At 43.9% G+C, this 23,572-nt stretch overlaps 1 protein-coding gene across 1 annotated transcript in view; it reads left to right on the top strand.

Moving 5' to 3' along the window:
* rnf180a (ring finger protein 180a) overlaps positions 1–23,572 on the top strand; it is a 75,978-nt gene that overhangs the window by 1,783 nt on the left and 50,623 nt on the right. The gene's annotated exons all lie outside the window — the stretch shown is intronic.

Below are 23,572 nucleotides of genomic sequence, written 5' to 3'. Positions count from 1 at the left end.
CTGTTTACTGCTCTGATGATTTTATGTGGTAAAAGTTGTTGGTGAAATATGATTGATGTTTTTCCATACTCATGTTTCAGATAGAATATTCTGGAATCCCTCTGAATGTTCACTAGCAAGAGCTAGATTGTCCTGGATGCTGTTGAAACTTTTTGGTTGACGTAGCTGTACTAGGTGACTACTCTCAATTTAAATAACGCATGGAAGAGTCACTGAAGCACTTACACAAGATTTCTGTTATCTGTTCTTGTAGCCATAATATCAGCAGGTCTGGTCAAATGAAACTTGCAGTCGGAGGTGACTGTAATGGTGTTAATGGTGGGGTGGTAAGGTGGAGGGGTAGTGGTTGGCATTTGTTATCCATTGAAAATCAAGGGACTATCTTCGGATTTTCTGTGTTTGAGTGGTGTTATTTCTCAGATGCATGGCACAATACTTTTTACTCTGTACACTTCTATGTTGAATTGCTAAAATTGTTTTATCATTATAATCATAAAGATAACATGATTGATAACTAATACTGCAAATGCAAAAGTTTTTAGAACTTTTCTTTAGGGTGACTTGCATTGTCTTATTATTTCTTCTGTTTGCCAGTGTTTCTGAATGTTCTCATTTGATATGGCATAGCAGCATTTTTTTTAGTGAAGACTGTGATTTTAAATTAATTTTCTGATTGGACAAAATAAAACTTTTTCAGGTAAGTAATTATAAGTATTTAATCATCAGTGACAAGGTAAACTTCTCACAGCAAAAAGGGAATGGGTGACCAGCAGGCAGAGTTGAGGAAATCAGGTAGTAGGGCAGGAGTGCACAGTGTTTGTTCCCTCCCCCGACACCTACCCACCCCAACCACTGCCCACCACTGCCATCACCAAATGTACCATATTGAATGCTTATGTGAGATATGTCTTCTCAGGGGATAGCAGGAAAAGCCATATCCATGGCGCCATGGGTGGCTCTGGTGCATGAGTTGAGGAAGAAAAGTAACAGATCTATAGTGAGAAGCATTTCAATAGTAAACGGAGCAGGAAGGCGTTTCTATGGACACAAGAAACTCCAGGATGGTATGTGGCTCCCCGGTGAAGAATATCTCTATTCTGCTTGTGGACATTCGAAAGCTGGGAAGGTTGACAACCTGTGGTCGTGATACATATTGGAACCAAAGACACAAGTTTGAAAAAAAAGGGATGGGATCCTACAAGAAGAATGTGGAGAGCTTGGTTGTCAATGAAAAAAATAGGACCTTCAAAGGTAGTGATCTCAGGATTGCTACCCGAGTCACATGCTAGTGGGAGTTTTAAAAAAAAAGCTATAACAGATGAATATGTGACTAGAGAGATGGTGTAGGGAAAAAGGATTCAGTAACTTCAAACTGATTACATTCTCTCCCTTTCACACCGTAATTGACATCACTTTTACATCTTATTCTTTCTCCACTATTAACAACTCTTTAGTCTTTTGTATTGCGTCTCTGTACCCCCAACCATCTTCTGCCTCTCAGAAGTATAAAAAAAGTTATTTTCCAACATGTTTTAACTCTGCAGAAGAGTAATATCAGATTAAAAATATTGACCCTACTTCTGTCAACAGATGCTACCAGACCTGCTGAATTCTTCCAGCTTTCTGTTTGTTATAAAAATATTCAGAATCATTTCCCAGTTGTATTAGTGTACTGTACTTATTTTCCTAGTAAATTAAAGATGCCTTTTTTTATATAATGTGCATATTGCTATCAATGTGCTCTGAAAAACCAACATAATTTTTGTTTTAGCACTTCCATGAATGCTTACAAATAGAATATCCATGGTGTTTAGTTGGTCCTGGGATGTTGGGTAATTTTCTGGGCAGGACCCATGTTTTCTAACTTCTAAAATTAGCACAATAGATTGGAAAAACTTAGATGTGAACAGTGTAATTTGTGCTTTAAATTCTGCAATCTTCTGTATGAGTTATGCAGATGACTTGTGACAGAAAAATATCATGACTGAGAGGAAATGCCACCCAAATATCAGTTGGGGGATGGGGAAGCTGAATTATTCATGGATAACATTTTTCTCCATATTAAGGAATCTAACTCACACTCTGGGCTAACTGTAGAGAAGATTGGCCAGATTTTGATTGCTGCACAGTGAAGCAGGCTAAAAGACACACATATTTCGCAGCGGATAGGATAAGATTGCGCCTTTTAGTTGAGTGTACCAACTTTCTGAAGCTTGTGCATCTAGAATCCCCCACACTTGTTGACCTATCCCTTTAGGAGCAACAGGGAAAATGACAATAAAACAAAGTTTTAAAACAAAATGCTGGAACACAATTAATCCTGATTTCAAATGGCTTTTTTGGCCTTGTGTAAACTATGTAATAGAGTTCCCATTGTAGGTTTAACTTAAGAAATGTAAGTTGAAGTTTGCCAAACTTGTAATGTGTATTGCTGAAATATGTAAAAACCCATCCCACACAAAGGTATTTTTCAAATATGTGGTAAATTTAAGAAAGTGAGGTTTTAATTGCATGTTGATCCCTGCAGTGTTATATACCATTTTTGTACCATGCTTTGAAAAGCTGTAGAAATACAGCTTTTTATTAAGGAACAACATGCTGTGAGCCTTCCTATGCACACCATTTGATTATATAGTGTGGAACTTATAATACCTATAAATATGACGATACCAGCCAAGCTAACATGGCATGCTGTAAGAAAAGATTGTGTGTGAGGAATCTTTGTATAAAATCTCACACTAAGAATGCCCAAACAATACAAGAGAGTCTGCAGGTATAAATTTTGCTTTTAAACCCAGCTCATAATGTAATATGTGACTATAAAATATGTGCCTTTATGTGCTGACATGTATGACCCTACAGAATAATTTAAAAATTAGTAATTTTTTTTTGATTTGGCGCTCTGAAATTTGGATGCATATTGTTGAAGAAGGGTCACTAAACCCAAAATGTTAACTGTCTCTCCACAGGTACTGCCAGACCTGCTGAGTTGCTCCAGCAATTCCTGTTTTTGTTTCTGTTTTCCAGCACCTGCAGCTGTTTGGTAATTTTTGCATGTTGTATTCAATGTGACTAATGCATCTGTATGTCCTAAAGGTTTAGGCCAAAAACTTTGGGCTAACTTTACTTCCTCCTGGATCTGGACTAGGGAATTGAGTACATGGAGTATTTGCATTCTGATAATGATCCTTCATTATTTTTAAGAGTCAGAAATTTGTCAAGGTATAACTTGGGACCATGCCTAAATTCTTAATGTGCTTTGCTAGTGCATCAAGCTGTAGAGTCAGCTTACTGAAATATATTCAATTACTGGCTTGGAAAATATGCCAAAATAAGGGATTTTTCTACAATCTTAACTCGGCATCAGTCTATTTTGTTTCTATCACCAGGCTTGAGGTTTCATTTTGAAAAAAAACTGCAGTCGAGGACTACTTGTAGTAGAGGATCTGCTGGTAGTTTGAGAGACATTGAAACAGCTTGTGAGATGTGATTTACTCAGATATGTATGTGACTGGCGATTTTACCTTTTTTGTATTTAACTAACAATTATTCAGATTCAGTAAACTGATCAATGGGTTTCAGTGACGGTGAGATCATGGTTGATTTGCACTTCAAAATCCATTCACCTGCCTTTGCTCCAATCTGTTGACACCCTTTGCTGAAAAAAGCTACATATCTTAGATTTGAACTATAATTGTCAAAGCACGCAAATGGTTTTCTGAGGAGAGAATTTTAGATTTCTAGAGATTCTTGTCTTTAATTTAAAAGTCCTTTTGAACTTTTCAAATATCTTAATCGGGTTTCCCATTTAATTTCATATATTCAAGGGAATGTGCATCATATTTAGGCAAACTGCTGTCCTAAGTTAACCCTCTAAGTCAATCCTTCCCAAACGTTTTTCTGTGTGACCTTGTATCCTTCAGATGAATGAAAATTGGTGGTAAGGGGAGACATTTGAGAGTTTGGTGAAAAAGGATGACCAATATTTTTTGGTTGGGTGTGTTTTAAAAATGCAGAAAAAAGCAAGGATCAACCTTCTTGTAAGTTGTGGTTGCAGTAGCAATTAAACCTCAGGACAGGCTGATAAGCCATTTTAATTGACAATAGAGAAATTTCAAAGGCCCTCATAGCTGTGTAAACTCTTCATGCCTTGTACTACTTTGGAGCTCCCAACCTCAAAACCTTCCTTGTGACCCATGTTTTGGGAGTCCCTACTCAAAAGCTGTTGGATCACACTGGTCAATCAGCATGGTACCCTCTCCAAAGAAAATATATATTTTTCGAGGTGTGGTACCCAAAATTGAACACACCATTTCAGTTTGAATTAAGACTCTGTATAACTGAGGGATTACTTACAGTCCCTTACTCCAACCGCTTTGAAATAAAGGCTAACATTTCATTAATATATTATTGTATCTGTCTCTTAGCTTTTATTGGTTATGTGTTTGCACTGCTGAATCTCCTTGCTTCTAGTTTCTTATCAGTTTAAAAAGTACCCCAATTTATCTGTCTTAAAATACAAAGAGAATGACCTTGCACTTGCCCAAATTGAGCTGTCTTTGCCATGCCATTGCTGAGGGACAAATTCAGATGACACAAATCTCTAGCCATACCAAAATCGTCAAGCCATTCCTGCAAGCAAGAATAGCAAATCTAACAGATTGATGCTTGCGATCAGCTGAAATTCTACACTGATAACACCCAGTTAGCTGAACTTGTGCAACATGCTGTAAGACTGCTAACAGAGTTAGTGTCATAGAGTCCTACAGCACAGAGACAGGCCCTTTGGCCCAAATTGATCCATACCAAACAAAATGTCCATGTAAACCCAGTATTCTTGCCTGAGGAAAAAGACTGGGTGCATTCACTCTATCTACCCTTCTCATGTTCTTATACACTTCTGTAAGATTCCGCCCCCCCCTACTCAGTTTCCTATGCTAAACAGAAAAAAGTCCTAGCTTGTCCAACCCCTCCCTATAACTCAGTCCCTGGAGTTCTGGCAACATCCTTTGTAAATTTCTTCTGTACTCTTTCCAGTTTGATAATACCTTTCCTGTAGCAAGATGACCAAACTGAACACAGTATTCCAAGTAAGATGAACACAGCAGGCCAAGCAGCATCAGAGGAGCAGGAAGGCTGACGTTTCAGGCCTAGACCTTTCTTCAGAAATGGGGGAGGGGAAGGGGAATCTGAAATAAATAGGGAGAGAGGGGGAGGCGGATCGATGATGGCTAGAGGAGAAGATAGGTGGAAAGGAGACAGGGAAGTCAAAGAGGTGGGGGATAGAGCCAGTAAAGGTGAGCGTAGGTGGGGAGGTAGGGAGGGGATAGATCAGTCCAGGGAGGACAGACAGGCCAAGGGGGCAGGATGAGGTTAGTAGGTGGGAGATGGGTGTGGGGCTTGAGGTGGGAGGAGTGGATAGGTTGGAGGAAGGACAGATTAGGGAGGCAGGTTGAGCTGGGCTGGTTTTGGGATGTGGTAGGGGGATGGGAGATTTTGAAGCTTGTGAAGTCCACATTGTCACCATTGGGCTGCAGGGTTCCCAAGCAGAATATGTGTTGCTGCTGCTCCAACCTTTGGGTGGCATCGTTGTGGCACTGCAGGAGGCCCAGGATGGACATGTCATCTGTGGAATGGGAGGGAGAGTTGAAATGGTTCATGATTGGGAGGTGCAATTGTTTATTGCGAACCGAACATAGGCGTTCTGCAAAGCGGTCCTCAAGCCTCCGCTCAGTTTCCCCGATGTAGAGGAGGCCACAACAGGAACAGCAGATACAGTATACCACATTAGCAGATGTGCAGGTGAACATCCGCTTGATGTGGCAAGTTTTCTTGTGGCCTGGAATGGGGGTGACGGGGGAGGTGTAGCACTTCCTGCAGTTGCAGGAAAAAGTGTTGGGTATGGAGTGTGGAGCAGACAAGGGAGTCACTGAGAGAGTGGTCCCTCTGGAAGGCAGATAAGGGTGGGGAGGTAAAAATGTCTTTTGTGGTGGGGTCGGATTGCAGATGGCAGAAGTGTCGGCGGATGATGCGTTGGATCCGGAGGTTGGTGGGGCGGTACGTGAGGATGAGGGGGATTCTGCTTTTGTTTTTAATGCTGGTTGAGGATGTGACAGATGAGTTACGGGAAATGCAGGAGTCATGGTGGAGGGCATTCTCGACCACTAAGGGGGGGATGTTGCAGTCCTGCAACTGCAGGAAGTGCTACACCTCCCCTCACCCCCATCCCAGGTCCCAGAAGACTTTCCATATCAAGTAGATGTTCACCTGCACATCTGCTCTGGTGATATACTGCATCCACTGCTCCTGTTGTGGCCTCTTCTACATCAGGGAAACCGAGCAGAGGCTTGGGGACCACTTTGCAGAACGCCTACGCTCGGTTCGTACTAAACAACTGCACCTCCCAGTCATGAACCATTTCAACTCCCCCTCCCATTCCGCAAACGACATATCCATCCTGGGCCTCCTGCAGTGCCACAACAATGCTACCCGAAGGTTGCAGGAACAGCAACTCATATTCCGTTTGGGAACCCTGCAGCCCAGTGGTTTCAATGTGGACTTCACAAACTTCAAAAAATCCCATCCACCTGCCGCATCCCAAAACCAGCCCAGCACGACCCGCCTTCCTGCCACCTAAGAAAGGTCTAGGCCCGAAACATCAGCCTTCCTACTTCTCTGATGCTGCTTGGCCTGCTGTGTTTGTCCAGCTCTATACCTTGTTATCTCAGATTCTCCAGCATCTGCAATTCCTAATGTCTCTGAAACAGTATTCCAAGTGCAGCCTCACCAACGTCCTATAGAACTACAACATAACTTCCCCACTTCTATACTCAATACCCTACTGATCAAGGCCAGTGTACCAGAAGCGTTTTAACAAATTCCACCCTTTCTAAGCTCTTAACACAATTGCAGTCCCAGACTATGTTAGGGGAATTAAGCCGCGCAACAGCAAAAAATCATGGAGTGCTAGAAAAGTCATTGTTTGACTTTCTTTGTTAACGCTTAGGACATGACCATCACTGGCTGGTCAGCATTTACTGCTAGCTGCCCTTGGAAAAAGTGAGTGTGAACTGTGCTCTTGATCCACTACAGTCCGCCTGCTGTGGGTTGGCACACAATGCCTTTAGGGAGCAAAGTACAGGATTTTGACCCAGTGACAGTGAAGGAATAGTGATGTATTTCCAAGCCAGGATGAGTGAGCAACTTAGATGAGAGTTTGCAGGTGATGGTGTTTCCATGTATCTGCAGCCCTTGTCCTTCTAGATGGAAGTGTTTGGAAGGTGCTGTCCAAGAATCGTTGGTGAATTTCTGCAGTGCATCTTGTTAATAGTACACACTGCAGGTGGTGGAAGGAGCAGATGGTTATGGACGTGGTGCCAGTCAAGAAGGCTGCTTTGCCTTGAATGGTGTCGAATCACTCGAGTGTTGTTAGAGTTGCACCCATCCATGCACATGGTAATTATTCCACTTCAACCTTGTAGGTGATGGACAGGCTTTGGTGAGTTAGGTGAGTAACTTGCAGTATTCCTGGCCCTTGATCTGCTCTTATAGCCACTGCATTTGTATGGTGAGTCCATTTGTGTTCCTGGTAATGGTAAGCCCTCAGGATGTTGATAGTTGGGATTCAATGATGAATGTCACTGGGCAGTGATTAGATTTTCTCTTATTGATACGGTCATTGCTTGGCATTTGTATGGTGTGAGTGTTACTTATCAGCTCAAACTTGGATATTGTCCAGATCTTATTGCATTTGAACATCGTCTGCATCAGTATCTGAGTAGTTGCGAACAGTGCTGACATTGTGCAATCATTGGCAAGCATACCCCCTATGACTTATAGATGGTCATTGATGAAGCAGTTGAAGATGGTTGGGCCTCAGACACTACCCTGGGGAACTCCTGCAGAGATGTTAAGGCTCATTAAGGTTCTTTTTGAGATATGGAAGTCCAAGAAACAACAATACTTTGCAAATGTGAAGTTGTGACCTGTGTAGGATGAGATTAACAAAACCACCTAAATTACCTCATTATTCTATCCTGTAGACCCCAAATTCACTGGCCTCAGAACATCAAGCTGACATTGTTGCTTCCCTGCACCTTGGCCAATTTCAAGTCTTAGGATTGGGCTTGAATTAAACCTGAAAACACTCTACTGATGGCAGTTGATTTCTCAGATTAGCAAGGCCACCACTATGAAGCAGGATTATTAATCAACTGTTCTAGAGGCCAGGGTCAAGATGAAAGAGGCATGGAAGATGGTGAGAAAAACCATAATTGCCAACTGCTTCTGCCACACTGGGTTCAAACAAGCTGTGACTGAAAAAGATGTCAAGAGCGAGGGGGACCATTTGGGTTAGATAGGGTGAGCCTTTTTCCTAGGATGGTGACGGCAAGCACAAGGGGGCATAGCTTTAAATTTGAGCGGTGAAAGATATAGGACAGATGTCAGAGGTAGTTTCTTTACTCGGAGAGTAGTAAGGGAATGGAACGCTTTGCCTGCAACGGTAGTAGATTCGCCAACTTTAGGTACATTTAAGTCGTCATTGGATAAGCATATGGACGTACATGGAATAGTGTAGGTTAGATGGGCTTCAGATTGGTATGACAGGTCGGCACAACATCGAGGGCCAAAGGGCCTGTACTGTGCTGTAATGTTCTATGTTTAAAGCTGTTTAACCCTTTGAGGCTCTTTTCGCTCACTTGTGGGAGCGAAAGTGGCTTGGAAATTTCAGCTGAGCAACCATGAAAGCCTGAGGAGAGGTGGCAATACACAACAAAACTAACAAGTGAGATAGACATAGATTCTTCAACCCAGAACCTGAGGACACCAAAGACCCTGAAGATTCTGACAAATACCTGCTTACCTGCCTGTCTCTTCTAGCAAAAGCTACAAAGGCCATACTCTAAAATTTCACCAGACATGTTTGACTGTGTTGATGATACAACGAACTTTATTACACTTTTCCGAGTCCAACATTCCAGTCAGTTACTGAGCTTTTCTGGAATTAAATTCTGATGATTTTACTGTGATTTACAAAGTTAGGACAATGTAGGCTGTGAACAAATGTTGAGTTTTTATTTGGCAGTTTTCTGACAGTGAATTTGTAGGCAAGTTAGGTTACATGGGGGGCCTCTTTAACAACAAAGCTCTGTTTATTACAAATTTTGGGGAAGGAATCATCAGAGTGAGTTAACTCATCAGATTTTTGCTGTCCTTTTGCAACTTTCTACTCCTAGCTCCAAATCCTAGTGTGTTCTTCAAACTTGAATATGCAGCTCTCTCTATTCCATTATTTTAAGTCTTCATCAAAGAATGTCAATAGTGGAGTTCCAAGAACAGGATGTGGCCTGGCATTTAGAACTTTCAGGACGTGGGGAAGTCGGCAGAAAGATTGTGGAATGGGAGTTGTGGTGAATTCTGGGTTACATCCACACAGAAAATGTTGAGTTTTAATGCATTTTCTGATGTCTTTAAATATGAGATTCAGCACTTAAAGGCAATTGTTTGTTCGGGAATAGACATTTAAATATTTAAGCAAAATAAAAGTAATTATATGACAACATTGGAGTTTGCTGTCCGTTTTTGCAGTATCAGCAAGTTGTACTCCAGTTCACTTGAAACCACTGTGACTATTTAAAAGCTGAATAGAGCTAATTTTAATATTGTGACTTAAAAAAAATGAGATGGATGTCCTGGCCCCAATTAGTACTTGATATCTGCTTTTTGTCAGAAATATCTCCTTTGCATTTTGTTGAAGAAAAGCTTCATCAAAGCTGGAGTTTTGATATTGGTCACACCTAACATAGATTAGAAAAGCCTACCTTTAGGTTCCTTAAATTAAACAATGACCCCATATCATGCCTGTCAATGTTGGCTTGAAATGGACAGCACTGCCTGCTCAACAGGATTGTACAAGAAGAGCTTCATGTACCAAACAATCGCAACATAAAATTGGCACAAGATTGTTTCCCTTGCTGAAACCTTTAGTTCAACTTCATTTGCACCTACTCTAATAAAGGATGATATAAATTTCTTGTAATGAATCATACTTTAAGAAAAGAAGTTGGTTACTATTCCTGATAACGTGTTATCTTCATATTGGAAATAAAGTATGCCACTGCATTGTTGGAACTGTTAGTGACAAAAACCAGTCGGATAAAATAGATGTGTGCTATTTTGTAGTAAACAGTTTTTCATCATCCACATAATTTGCTCTGTCATCTTCATAGTTTCAAAGCATCAATGTGCAAGAATGAATTCATTGTCTTGGGAACTAGACCCTACCTCCAAGTGAAATCCACTTTGCCGTTTTTGTGGTAAATTTTGAATTTGCGTTAGTGCAGTCCAGAGTAATCCAGCACTCTGACACTAAAGCAGGTGAGTGCCCTAGGTGTCAAAAGTTATTCAAATGTGAGCTCCAGTCCCCATTCAACATTCGAGCAAAATTCTGAGAACTTGACAAGGTAGTCACCAAAAGGTTGCTTCCTATTGTGGGAGAGTCCAGGGCCAGAGGGCATAATCTTAGAATAAGGGTTACACATTTAATGTCGACACAAGGAGGACTTTCTTCTGTCAGTTTTGAAAACTGTGGAATTCTTTGCTACATAAAGCTGCTGAGGTTGGGTCACTGAGTATATTCAAGGCTGAGACGGATTTTTAATCAGCAGGAACATGGAGTTGACGATTACCAGGTCAGCCACGATCTCATTAGCGAAATAGACTTAATGGGTTGAATGGCCCCATTCTGGCAGTCTAATGCAGTACTAAGGGAGTGCTGCAACATGGACACGAAAGATCCTAAAGCATGACTTCAGATAGAGCCGAAGAGTAATCCAGCTGGACACTTAACCCGTGTTTTTTTCTATAGTGATAGTAATTATCTGCTGGTCATTATTGCTTCGATATTTGTGGGATCCTGTTGGGTCATAAAAATAAGTAGTGTAGCTTCAATCATATTTAATTGTAAACTTTATTGGCACTTACTTGGTGAACCGAATGGCTTTCTTTTGTATGTTAAAGAATTGTAACTGGATGTGAGTTTGCTCGCTGAGCTGGAAGATTAGTTTTCAAATGTTTCATCACCATTCGAGGTAACATCATCAGTGACCCTCCGACGAGGCGCTGGTGTTATGTCCCACTTTCTATTTATCTGGTTAGGTTTCCTTGGGTTGGTGATGTCATTTCCTGTTCTTTTTCTCAGAGGATGGTAGATTGATTTGGAGCCAGTGTGTTTTTTGATGGAGTTCCGGTTGGAATGCCATGCTTCTAGGAATTCTCGTGCATGTCTCTGTTTGGCTTGTCCTAGGATGGATGTGTTGTCCCGATCGAAGTGGTGTCCTTCCTCATCTGTATGTAAGGATACGAGTGATAGTGGGTCATGTCGTTTTGTGGCTAGTTGATGTTCATATGTCCTATATAGCATATTCAAAAAGAATGGGTACCCTATGAACAGTCTGCCGATTTTCTCAGCAACAAACCCAAACAAACAGACAAAATGGGCCCAGAAACCATAACCACACTCCCCTACATCAAAGACATTTCCAAAATAACTGCCGGACTACTCTGACCTCTTGGCATCAGGGTAGCCCACAAACCCACCAACACACTAAAACAGCAGCTAATGAACTTAAAAGACCCTATACAGGCAACAAGCAAAACGAACATCATCTACAAAATACCTTGCAAGAACTGTGACAAACACTACATTGGACAAACAGGCAGGAAGCTAGCCACCAGGATACATGAACATCAACTAGCCACAAAACAACATGACCCACTAACACTAGTATCCTTACAGATGAGGAAGGACACCACTTTGATTGGGACAACACAGCCATCCTAGGACAAGCCAAACAGAGACACGCACGAGAATTCCTAGAAGCATGGCATTCCAACCGGAACTCCATCAACAAACACGTTGATTTGGAGCCAATCTACCACCCCCTGAGAAAAAGAACAGGAAATGACATCACCAATGCAGGAAATGGCATCACCAACTCAAGGAAACCTAACTAGATAAATAGAAAGCGGGACATAACACCAGCGCTTCGTCAGAGGCTCACTGATGATGTTACCTAGAATGGTGACGAAACGTCTGAAAACTAACCTTCCAGCTCAGCGAGCAAACTCACATCCAGAACCTCAACCTGAGCTACAAATCTTCTCAAAACTCACTAGAATCGTAACTCTATCATATGTTATACCCATGGTGACTTCATATGGTCATAGAGCATCTATCCTTTTTTATGGTGTAAAATATTGTCTGATATGTTCTCCCTCCCACACAAACCTTTACAGTAGTCCCTTTGAATCACATTTGCTGCAGTTTAAATAAAATGGAGACCTATGGACAATAAAAGGATCTAACCTGACAGATTGCATTGATGCAAATGCACAAAATAACAAGGTGCACGGAAATGAATTTTAAGTAGTTCACATTGTATTACCAGCTGAATGTTTTCCAGCTAAGCATAACATATGTTGAAGCAAGCAGTCGGGTTTATCTACCAGCAGAGGGCACCAGATTTCATTTGAGTTTACGGTAAAACAATTGTAAGAGACAGTTTATTTAGGCAGAATAATTTTTAAAAATGTGACTCTGAAAATTAAACATTTTAGGAATGTTAACATACTTGCCTCTTTTTACCTTCTGTTTGCTTTATTTGACACTTTAACTAATTTAGTTGAGATTTTCTATTTTATTCTTTTGCATTGGTTTATTTTCTTCCTGTCTCATGTTAGAGAATTTTTTTATTTTTAAATGTGATAAAGTTTTAATTCTTGAGTCAACAAACTCCTTGGTTTCCTGTTGAGTATAATCCAATGTTACAGATGCAGCTTTTTGAACTTTAAAGAGAATTTAGTTAGTTAGAGTTTTCCGGGGATGTAGATTCCATAGCTTTGGCAGTGATAATAGCAGAGTTGCCATGGTTAATTGCAGTTGCAGAGGTTAAAATGTTTGTTTTGTCATATAGCTGGAGCTGTGACAAATGGAACAAAAATGAATAGATAGTAAACACTGTGGCATCCAGTGACCTCTCTGTCTAAATTCCTGCTCTGTTCATTCTGTTTCTAGTAGAGTTCCACATGGTTCTGTGTTGGGGCCCCTTGTTGCTTGTGGTACATGTTAACAATTTGAACTGAAATGCAGATGTTAATGATCAAGACATTGCGTATTATGAAAATTAGTTATACAGTGAGAAGGATATCTGTAAGCTGCAGGAGGATGTCCACAGACTGATCACCTAGGCAGAGTAGTAGAAAATAGAATTCAAACCAGAAAAGTATGAGAGAATGCACTAGGAGAAGACTAACTAGGCAAGGGGTAGGTGCTTGGCAAGTATTGAAGAACAGAGGCACCTGGTGTTGTGAAGTTGTGTAAAGTACCTGTGGATTGGGAGGCTGGAAGTTAGAATTTGGTGTTTGTAAAATGCTAGGGGCAGGGGAGAGCATTGTGTGGACTCTTTGAAAGAAAAGGTGCTTTTTCTGTTCTTATAAATGTAAAGTGGATGTCTGTGAGCAGCAGCTTCAAAGTTTGCAAGTTCATAGAGAGTACCCGAGTTGAAACATTTGTATAGAAAGATCATATTGTTAGCAGGCCAAGTAGGTGTTTTACCAAGACAACAGGTTTCTGAATTTAGCTGATCAATTTGAACCAGGCACTTAGGTGCCAAAAAAGCTATTAAATTTAATCATCCTCCTCCATTTCCGCCATCTACAATCCGACCCCACCACCCAAGACATTTTTCCATCCCCACCCTTGTCTGCTTTCCGGAGAGACCACTCTCTCCGTGACTCCCTTGTTCGCTCCACACTGCCCTCCAACCCCACCACACCCGGCACCTTCCCCTGCAACCGCAGGAAATGCTACACTTGCCCCCCACACCTCCTCCCCCACCTCCATCCTAGGCCCCAAGATGACTTTCCATATTAAGCAAGGGTTCACCTGCACATCTGCCAATGTGGTATACTGTATCCATTGTACCCTGTGTGGCTTCCTCTACATTGGGACAACCAAGCGGAGGCTTGGGGACCGCTTTGCAGAACACCTCCGCTCGGTTCGCAATAAACAACTGCACTTCCCAGTCGCAAACCATTTCAACTCCCCCTCCCATTCTTTAGATGACATGTCCATCATGGGCCTCCTGCAGTGCCACAATGAGGCCACCCGAAGGTTGCAGGAACAGCAACTCATATTCCGCCTGGGAACCCTGCAGCCCAATGGTATCAATGTGGACTTCACCAGCTTCAAAATCTCCCCCCCCCCAACCCCCACCGCATCCCAAAACCAGCCCAGCTCATCCCCTTTCCCCACTGCATCCCAAAACCAGCCCAGCCTGTCTCTGCCTCCCTAACCTGTTCTTCCTCTCACCCATCCCTTCCTCCCACCCGAAGCCGCACCTCCATTTCCTACCTACTAACCTCATCCCACCTCCTTGACCTGTCCGTCTTCCCTGGACTGACCTATCCCCTCCCTACTTCCCCACCTATACTCTCCTCTCCACCTATCTTCTTTTCTCTCCATCTTTGGTCCGTCTCCCCCCTCTCCCTATTGATTCCAGAACCCTTACCCCATCCCCCTATCTGATGAAGGGTCTAGACCCCAAACGTCAGCTTTTGTGCTCCTGAGATGCTGCTTGGCCTGCTGTGTTCATCCAGCTTCACCCTTTATTATCTTAAATTTAAGTCTGATAGTTTTGACAACCTAAGACCAATCCTACTGTAAAAAATATTGATATGTCATCAAGGATATAAAAAGAAGGGAGCAGTTGGACAAAGCCCCACAGACCTAATTGCTATTTGCCAGAGCTAACGGCCCTCAGCTCTTGAGAATCACTGGCTCTCACAGCTTCTTCCATGCCTTAGTGCATTCTCTATCTAAATAACAACTGTACCAACTGTACGAGATAAGAAAATTTGAAGGGTCTAGACCCGAAACGTCAGCTTTTGTGCTCCTGAGATGCTGCTGGGCCTGCTGTGTTCATCCAGCCTCACATTTTATTATCTTGGATTCTCCAGCATCTGCAGTTCCCATTATCACCTGTACCAACTGTACATCTGGTTAATATTCCTGATGGAAATATCAACAGTAAAGGTACAGAACATTCCGGAAGACATGTAATCTGGCTGTAATTTTTTTATACAGCAGGTCTTATATTTATTGGAACAGCATACCATTAGAATTTTGCGTTTTTTGGGAATAGTTAGTAGTTAGAAGAGATTTATTCGGTTTGTTAATATTTTAGTTAACTTGTTCTCTGTTAGAGTTGGATAAGTAAGTTGTCACTTGTTGACTTTAAAGTGAGTGTCAGGGATTTACTTTATTTAACCACCAGAAATTGCTGAAATAACAAAGTGTGGGGCTGGATGAACACAGCAGGCCAAGCAGCATCTTAGGAGCACAAAAGCTGACGTTTCGGGCCTAGACCCTTCTTCAGAAATTGCTGAAAAGCAGGTTACACTTCTGCAGGTTAAAGGGTGAGTTGCTCCTTTTTGAGTATCTCAGTTTTAGTTTTCAGAGAGGAGTCAACCTCCATTTTATAACAGATTGGGGTCTCGTCCAGGATCTGGACAGATTTGGACATCTTTAGAGTAGGGAAGGTCCCAGTGGATTTAAACAGACTTGGGGACTAGTGTCCTAGACCCTTAAATAAAATCGAAGCGAGAATTGGGCAGCCTCTTTAGTTTCAGTTCCTTGTTGGTTAAACCCAAAGTGAGAAATGGCTGTTGAGATTGCTAAAGAGGTTCTGGGGGTCAGTGATGCTTCCCAAATTTGCCAAGAAAGTTTAGAAAGGCAGAACAAGGTGACACTTTTAGAATTAGCAAATGGGCTAAAATTGGGTTTACCTAGGGACAGTAAGAAAGTTGAAATTGTAATGTAGTTAGCCAAGCATTTAGGCGTATCAGAGAAACAGTCAAGTGCAGTGGAGTTAGAAAAAAATTAAATTGCAAATGACACAATTGGAGCTGGAGGATAAAGAAAGGGAAAGCTGAAGAAAAAGAAACTGAACTGAAACTGTTCGAATCACAGTTAAAAACAGAGAAAAGGAAAGGACCGCCCTAGCAGGAGAAAGGGAAAGAGTTTGAACTTCAGCAGTTGACAGTTAGACAGGGAAGTTGATGTAACAGGATGGAGGTGAAGGTAGATGGCTGGTTTATTGAGGAGGAAAGTGATGATGAGCAAACCCATTGTAGATAAAGACCTGGTAGGCATATATATACAAATATGTCCAAACATTACCAAAATTCAATGAAAAAGATGTGGAAGCCTTTTTCATTTCCTTTGAAAAATTGACTAAACAGAATGAACTGGCCAGAGAATGCGTGGGTAATGTTAACTCGGACCAAGTTGGTAGTCAGGGCTAGTGCAGTGTTTGCAGCACTGTCAGAGGAGGTATCAGGAGAATCTGCAGATTTTAAAACGGGTTATCTTGCGTTCTTACAAATTGGTACCAGAAGCATATTATCAACAGCAGTTCAGAAATGTAAGGAAGGAACCAGGTCAGATTCGTATCGAGTTTGAAAAAAATTAATCAGAGCAACTTCGCTAGATGGATGAGACCATTAAAGATTTAAAAAAGACATCTGAGGCTCTTAGAGATATTATTCTGCTGGAGGAGTTTAAAAACTCAATTCCAGACGTAATAAGAACTCATGTTGAGGAACAGAAAGTTAAAACAAAGAGATTAGCTGCAGAGCTGGCAGATGAATACATATTAGTGCATAAATCGAATTCCAGCTTCCGACAGCAATTTCACTCCATGAGGGATAGAAGTTGGGAATGAGAGATATCCTACAATGAAGAAAAAGTAGATCACAGTGGGAACGGTTTATCATGCGTGAAAACAGAAACCCAAGCGGGTGGAAAAGAGATGAAAATCGTCTAGTACTCTCGCTGTGATAAGATGGGACACATGAAGTCACAGTGTTCGTGGTTTTTAAAAAGGTATTGGGAAAAAGGATGTGGTAAAAGGGGCTAAACCAGTGGATTATTTAAAGTCGTGGAGGAAATCCAAAGAGAAGTCAGGGAGCTGCAGAAGATTGCACAGCCTAGTTATCGGCTGCATAGTAAGATAGTGCCCGATCTTTTCAAAGACTTCACGACCTGCTTTGGATAAAGTTTATTCGGGTAGAACAGGGGGAGTAGGTAAAGAAGTTTAAAATATTGAGAGATACAGGAGCTTGTGTGTCCTAATAGTAAGAGATGAAAATATTTGCAGTTCTTGTGAAATATTGCCCAAAAAGGTGGTAATCTGTGCAATAAATTGAGAGAGTAGTATTTCCGTGTGTAAGGTAAAGCTCAAAAATCTAATCAAGACTGGGGAAGCAAAAGTGGGAGTAATGGAAAAAAATGGCTATTCCAGGAATACAGTTTATTCTTGGAAATGAAATAGCTGGATCACACTTGGAAGTGATGTCCATTATAGTGGAAAAGCCAAAAGAAAATCAGGGAACTGAGGAGTTGAAAGAAAAATACCCTGGAATTTTTCAGTATTGTGTGGTAACAAGATCCCACGGCCACAAGTCAAAACAAGAAGGGAAGGCAAAAGAGAAAGATGAAGGAGTTGAGGTCCAGTTAGCTGGTACTCTGTTTGATGAGATGGTAAATGGAAAACTTAAGCAGGTAGAGGGTCAGACAGAGGTCTTTAGTTCTGAAGGATTAATGCAGTTGCATCAAAAAGATGAGACAAGAAAGGATTCATGTCATAAAACCTACTCGGAAAAGGAATCTGTGTATTCCAGAATGCCAGATAATAAAATGTGAGGCTGGATGAACACAGCAGGCACAGCAGCATCTCAGGAGCACAAAAGCTGACGTTTCGGGCCTAGACCCTTCATCAGATAGGGGGATGGGGTGAGGGTTCTGGAATAAATAGGGGGAGAGGGTGAGGCGGACCGAAGATGGAGAGAAAAGAAGATAGGAGGAGAGGAGAGTATAGGTGGGGAGGTAGGGAGGGGATAGGTCAGTCAAGGGAAGACGGACAGGTCAAGGAGGTGGGATGAGGTTAGTAGGTCGGAAATGGTGGTGCGGCTTGAGGTGGGAGGAAGGGATGGGTGAGAGGAAGAACAGGTTAGGGAGGCAGAGACAGGTTGGACTGGTTTTGGAATGCAGTGGGTGGAGGGGAAGAGCTGGGCTGGTTGTGTGGTGCAATGGGGGGAGGGGACGAACTGGGCTGGTTTTGGGATGCGGTGGGGGAAGGGGAGATTTTGAAGCTGGTGAAGTCCACATTGATACCATTGGGCTGCAGGGTTCCCAAGCGGAATATGAGTTGCTGTTCCTGCAACCTTCGGGTGGCCTCATTGTGGCACTGCAGGAGGCCCGTGATGGACATGTCATCTAAAGAATGGGAGGGGGAGTGGAAATGGTTTGCAACTGGGAGGTGCAGTTGTTTATTGCGAACCAAGCGGAGGTGTTCTGCAAAGCGGTCCCCAAGCCTCCGCGTGGTTTCCCCAATGTAGAGGAAGCCACACTGGGTGCAGTGGATGCAGTATACCACATTGGCAGATGTGCAGGTGAACCTCTGCTTAATGTGGAAAGTCATCTTGGGGTCTGGTTTAGGGGTGAGGGAGGTGGTGTGGGGGCAAGTGTAGCATTTCCTGCGGTTACAGGGGAAGGTGCCGAGTGTGGTGGGGTTGGAGGGCAGTGTGGAGACGCGGTCAAGGACGTTCTCGACCACTGTGGGGGGAAAGTTGCGGTCCTTGAAGAACTTGGACATCTGGGATGTGCGGGAGTGGAATGCCTCATCGTGGGAGCAGATGCGGCGGAGGCAGAGGAATTGGGAATAGGGGATGGAATTTTTGCAGGAGGGTGGGTGGGAGGAGGTGTATTCTAGGTAGCTGTGGGAGTCGGTGGGCTTGAAATGGACATCAGTTACAAGCTGGTTGCCTGAGATGGAGACTGAGAGATCCAGGAAGGTGAGGGATGTGCTGGAGATGGCCCAGGCGAACTGAAGGTTGGGGTGGAAGGTGTTGGTGAAGTGGATGAACTGTTCGAGCTCCTCTGGGGAGCAAGAGGCGGCGCCGATACAGTCATCAATGTAACGGAGGAAGAGGTGGGGTTTGGGTCCTGTGCAGGTGCGGAAGAGGGACTGTTCCATGTAACCTACAAAGAGACAGGCATAGCTGGGGCTCATGCGGGTGCCCGTGGCCACCCCCTTAGTCTGTAGGAAGTGGGAGGAATCGAAAGAGAAGTTGTTGAGTGTGAGGACGAGTTCGGCTAGGCGGATGAGAGTGTCGGTGGAGGGGGCCTGGTCGGGCCTGCGGGACAGGAAGAAGCGGAGGGCCTTGAGGCCATCTGCATGCGGAATGCAGGTGTATAGGGACTGGACGTCCATGGTGAAAATGAGGTGTTGGGGGCCAGGGAATTGGAAGTCCTGGAGGAGGTGGAGGGCGTGGGTGGTGTCACAGACATAGGTAGGGAGTTCCTGGACCAAAGGGGAGAAAATGGAGTCCAGATAGGTGGAGATGAGTTCGGTGGGGCAGGAGCAGGCTGAGACGATGGGTCGACCAGGGCAGGCAGGTTTGTGGATTTTGGGAAGGAGATAGAAACGGGCCGTGCGGGGTTGGGGAACAATGAGGTTGGAGGCTGTGGGTGGGAGGTCCCCTGAGGTGATGAGGTCATGAATGGTGTTGGAGATGATGGTTTGGTGCTCGGGTGTGTGGTCATGATCGAGGGGGCGGTAGGAGGTGGTGTCGGAGAGTTGGCGTCTGGCCTCGGCGATGTAGAGGTCAGTGCGCCATACTTCAAGGACCGCAACTTTCCCCCCACAGTGATCCAGAACGTCTTTGACCGCGTCTCCCGCATTTCCCACAACACATCCCTCACACCCCGCCCCCGCCACAACCGCCCAAAGAGGGTACCCCTCGTTCTCACACACCACCCCACCAACCTCCAGATACAACGCATCATCCTCCGACACTTCCGCCATCTACAATCCGACCCCACCACCCAAGACATTTTTCCATCTCCATCCCCACCCCTGTCTGCTTTCCGGAGAGACCACTCTCTCCGTGACTCCCTTGTTCGCTCCACACTCGCTCCAACCCCACCACCTTCCCCTGCAACCGCAGGAAATGCTACACTTGCCCCCACACCTCCTCCCTCACCCCTATCCCAGGTCCCAAGATGACTTTCCACATTAAGCAGAGGTTCACCTGCACATCTGCCAATGTGGTATACTGCATCCACTGTACCCGGTGTGGCTCCCTCTACATTGTGGAAACCAAGCGGAGGCTTGGGGACCGCTTTGCAGAACACCTCCGCTCGGTTCGCAATAAACAACACCTCCCAGTCGCAAACCATTTCCACTCCCCCTCCCATTCTTTAGATGACATGTCCATCAAGGGCCTCCTGCAGTGCCACAATGAGGCCACCCGAAGGTTGCAGGAACAGCAACTCATATTCCGCCTGGGAACCCTGCAGCCATATGGTATCAATGTGGACTTCACCAGCTTCAAAATCTCCCCTTTCCCCACCGCATCCCCAAACCAGCCCAGCTCATCCCCTCCACCCACTGCATCCCTAACCTGTTCTTCCTCCCACCCATCCCTTCCTCCCACCCCAAGCCGCACCTCCATCTCCTACCTACTAACCTCATTCTGCCTCCTTGAGCTGTCCATCTTCCCCGGACTGACCTATCCCCTCCCTACCTCCCCACCTATACTCTCCTCTCCACCTATCTTTTCTCTCCATCTTCGGTCCGCCTCCCCCTCTCTCCCTATTTATTCCAGTTCCCTCTCCCCATCCCCCTCTCTGATGAAGGGTCTAGGCCCGAAACATCAGCTTTTGTGCTCCTGAGATGCTGCTTGGCCTGCTGTGTTCACCCAGCTCCACACTTTGTAATCTTGGATTCTCCCGCATCTGCAGTTCCCATTATCACTATTCCAGAATGCTATTGCCTTAAAGATAAAATATTAAAGTGGAAATAGAGACCTTGTCAGGTTAGTGCAGATGAGAATTAGGTGGAAGTTCACCACATTGTGTTGCTGTTATAATACTGACAGGAAGTGTTGCAGGTAGCACATAAATTACCTGGTCTGTTGTTTTTAAAAGATACACCCCTGCAGGCTTAATACTGTCAAAGCAGCACAGGTTCAGGGACTGGAGGCAGTGCTTCAAGAAGACATCATAGAGCCAAGTCAACGAGAGTGATGGTACTCAACAATTCTGCATAGATTATCGGAAGGTCAATGCTGTGATCAAATCTGAATCGTACCCAATTCCAAGGCTGGTAGATTGTGTGGAAAACATAAGACAAGTTGTTTAAATCATAGAGTTGGACTTTGTTCGCGTTAGTAACAAGAACCTTTGAAAGGACAAAAGGTGTTTCTGCTTTTGTATCTGCAATTGTGCTATATCAATTTAAAAGTAATGTCATTGAGAATGAAAAATGCACCAGCCACTTTTCAAAGACTTCTGAATAGAGTTGTGGCAGGATTGACTAATTGTGCCATCTGCGTAGACGACTTAATGATATTTAGCCATTTGTGGAAAGATCTTGTGGAGCATTTGGCAGAGCCCTTGAGAGACTACAGAAGGCAAAGTTGGTCATAAACCTGGTATAAACAGAGTTTGCGGAGGCAGATGTTGAAATGGTTCGTGACTGGGAGGTGCGGTTTGTCCTCCCTCACCCCATCCCAGGCCCCAAGAAGACTTCCCACATCAAGCAGATATTCACCTGCACATCTGCCAATGTGGTATACTGCATCCATTGTACTCGTTGTGGGCTCCTCTACATTGGGGAAACTAAGTGGAGGCTTGGGGACTGCTTTTGCGGAAAACCTACGCTCGGTTCGCAATTAACAATTGCACCTCCCAGTCGCAAACCATTACAACTCCCCCTCCCATTCCTTAGATGACATGTCCATCCTGGGCCTCCTGCAGTGCCACAGCAATGCCACCCGAAGGTTGCAGGAACGGAAACTCATATTCCGCTTGGGAACCCTGCAGCCCAATGGTATCAATGTGGATTTCACAAGCTTCAAAATCGTCCCCGCCTCCCTAACCTGTTCTTCCTCTCATCTATCCCCTCCTCCTACCTCAAGCCGCACCTCCGTTTCCTACCTACTAACCTCATCCCACTCGCTTGACCTGTCTGTCCTCCCCGGACTAACTGACCCCCCTCCCTACCTCCCTGTCTACACTCACCTCTACTGGCTCCATCCCTGCCTCTTTAACTTGTCTGTCTCCTCTCCACCTATCTTCTCCTCTATCCATCTTCGATCCGCCTCACCCCCCTCCCTATTTATTTCAGAACCCTCTCCCCCTTCCCCCTTTTCTGACGAAAGGTCTAGGCCTGAAAAGTCAGCTTTTGCACTCCTAAGGTGCTGCTTGGCCTGGTGTGTTCATCCAGCTCCACACTTTGTTATCTCAGATTCTCCAGCATCTGGAGCTCCCATTATCTCTATTGATATGTCATCAAGGATATAAAGTGAAGGGGACTGTTGGACAAAGCCCCAGAGCTAGCTGCAATCCGCAAGAGCTAACGGCCCTCAGCTCTCGAGAGATGATCGCTGGCTCTCATCACATCCTCTGCCTTGGAGAAAACACCACCTAAATAACAGCTGTGCCCATGGCGCAACGAGATAATATTCCTGATAGAAGAATCAACGGAGAAGGCACTGAACATTCCGGAAGAGAGACAACCCGGCAGTAATTTAGAGAGACTAAATTGTATTTTTTAATACAAGTGGGACTTGCATTTATTGAAACAGCATACTGTTAAAATCGTGCATTATTCGGGAATGATTAGTATTAGGAAGGGATTTATTTGGTTTGTTAATAGTTTGGTTAATTTGTTCACTGTTAGAGTTAGATAAATGAATTGTTACTTGTTGACTTTAAAGTGAGTGTTGGGAATTTATTCTAGTTAGCCACTAGAAGTTACTGAAGAGCAGGTTACACTTTCACTTGGCCTTCTTTTACAGCTGAAAGGGAGAGGTGCTCCCTTTTGAGTATCTTGGGTGGGATGTCAACCTCTGCTTTCTAACACTGCATATACATATCCTGAAGGTAGCAGATAAGGTAGATAAAGTGGTTAAGAGGATTTTTATTTATTCATTTGTGGGGTGTGGGCGTTGCTAGCTGGGCAGCGTTTATTGCCTGTCCCCAGCTGCCCTTGAGAAGGTGGTGGTGAGCTGCCTTCTTGAACTGCTGCAGTCCACCTGCTGTGAGCTGACCCACATTGCCATTAGGGAGGGAATTCCAGGATTTTGACCCAGTGACTTGCCTTTATTAGCCAGAGCGTGGAATACAAAGTCAAGGAGGTTAGGCTGCACCTGTGTAAATTCTGGTTAGACTACAATCAGTACTACATGTGGTTCTGGTTACCATATTATAGGAAAGATGTGATTCCACCAGAGAGAGAGTGCAGAGATTTATCAGGATGTAGCCTTTGGCTGGGTGCTCTGAGTTATGATGAAAAAGAAATGTTGGGCAGGGATTATTTTCCTTGGATTAGCAAAGGTTGAGAGGCAACCTGATTTAAGATTGAGTGTGTGGATGCGAGTAGAAGTGTCAGTTACCGGAAGGAAAAGATTTAAGGCAAGGGGTAGGAGTCTAGAAGAAGAGATG

The sequence above is a fragment of the Stegostoma tigrinum genome, chromosome 1, assembly GCF_030684315.1.
Source record: "Stegostoma tigrinum isolate sSteTig4 chromosome 1, sSteTig4.hap1, whole genome shotgun sequence".
NCBI lineage: Eukaryota > Metazoa > Chordata > Chondrichthyes > Orectolobiformes > Stegostomatidae > Stegostoma > Stegostoma tigrinum.
The sequence above is the reverse complement of the archived record's forward strand: the minus strand, read 5'-3'. Positions and strand labels throughout refer to the sequence as shown.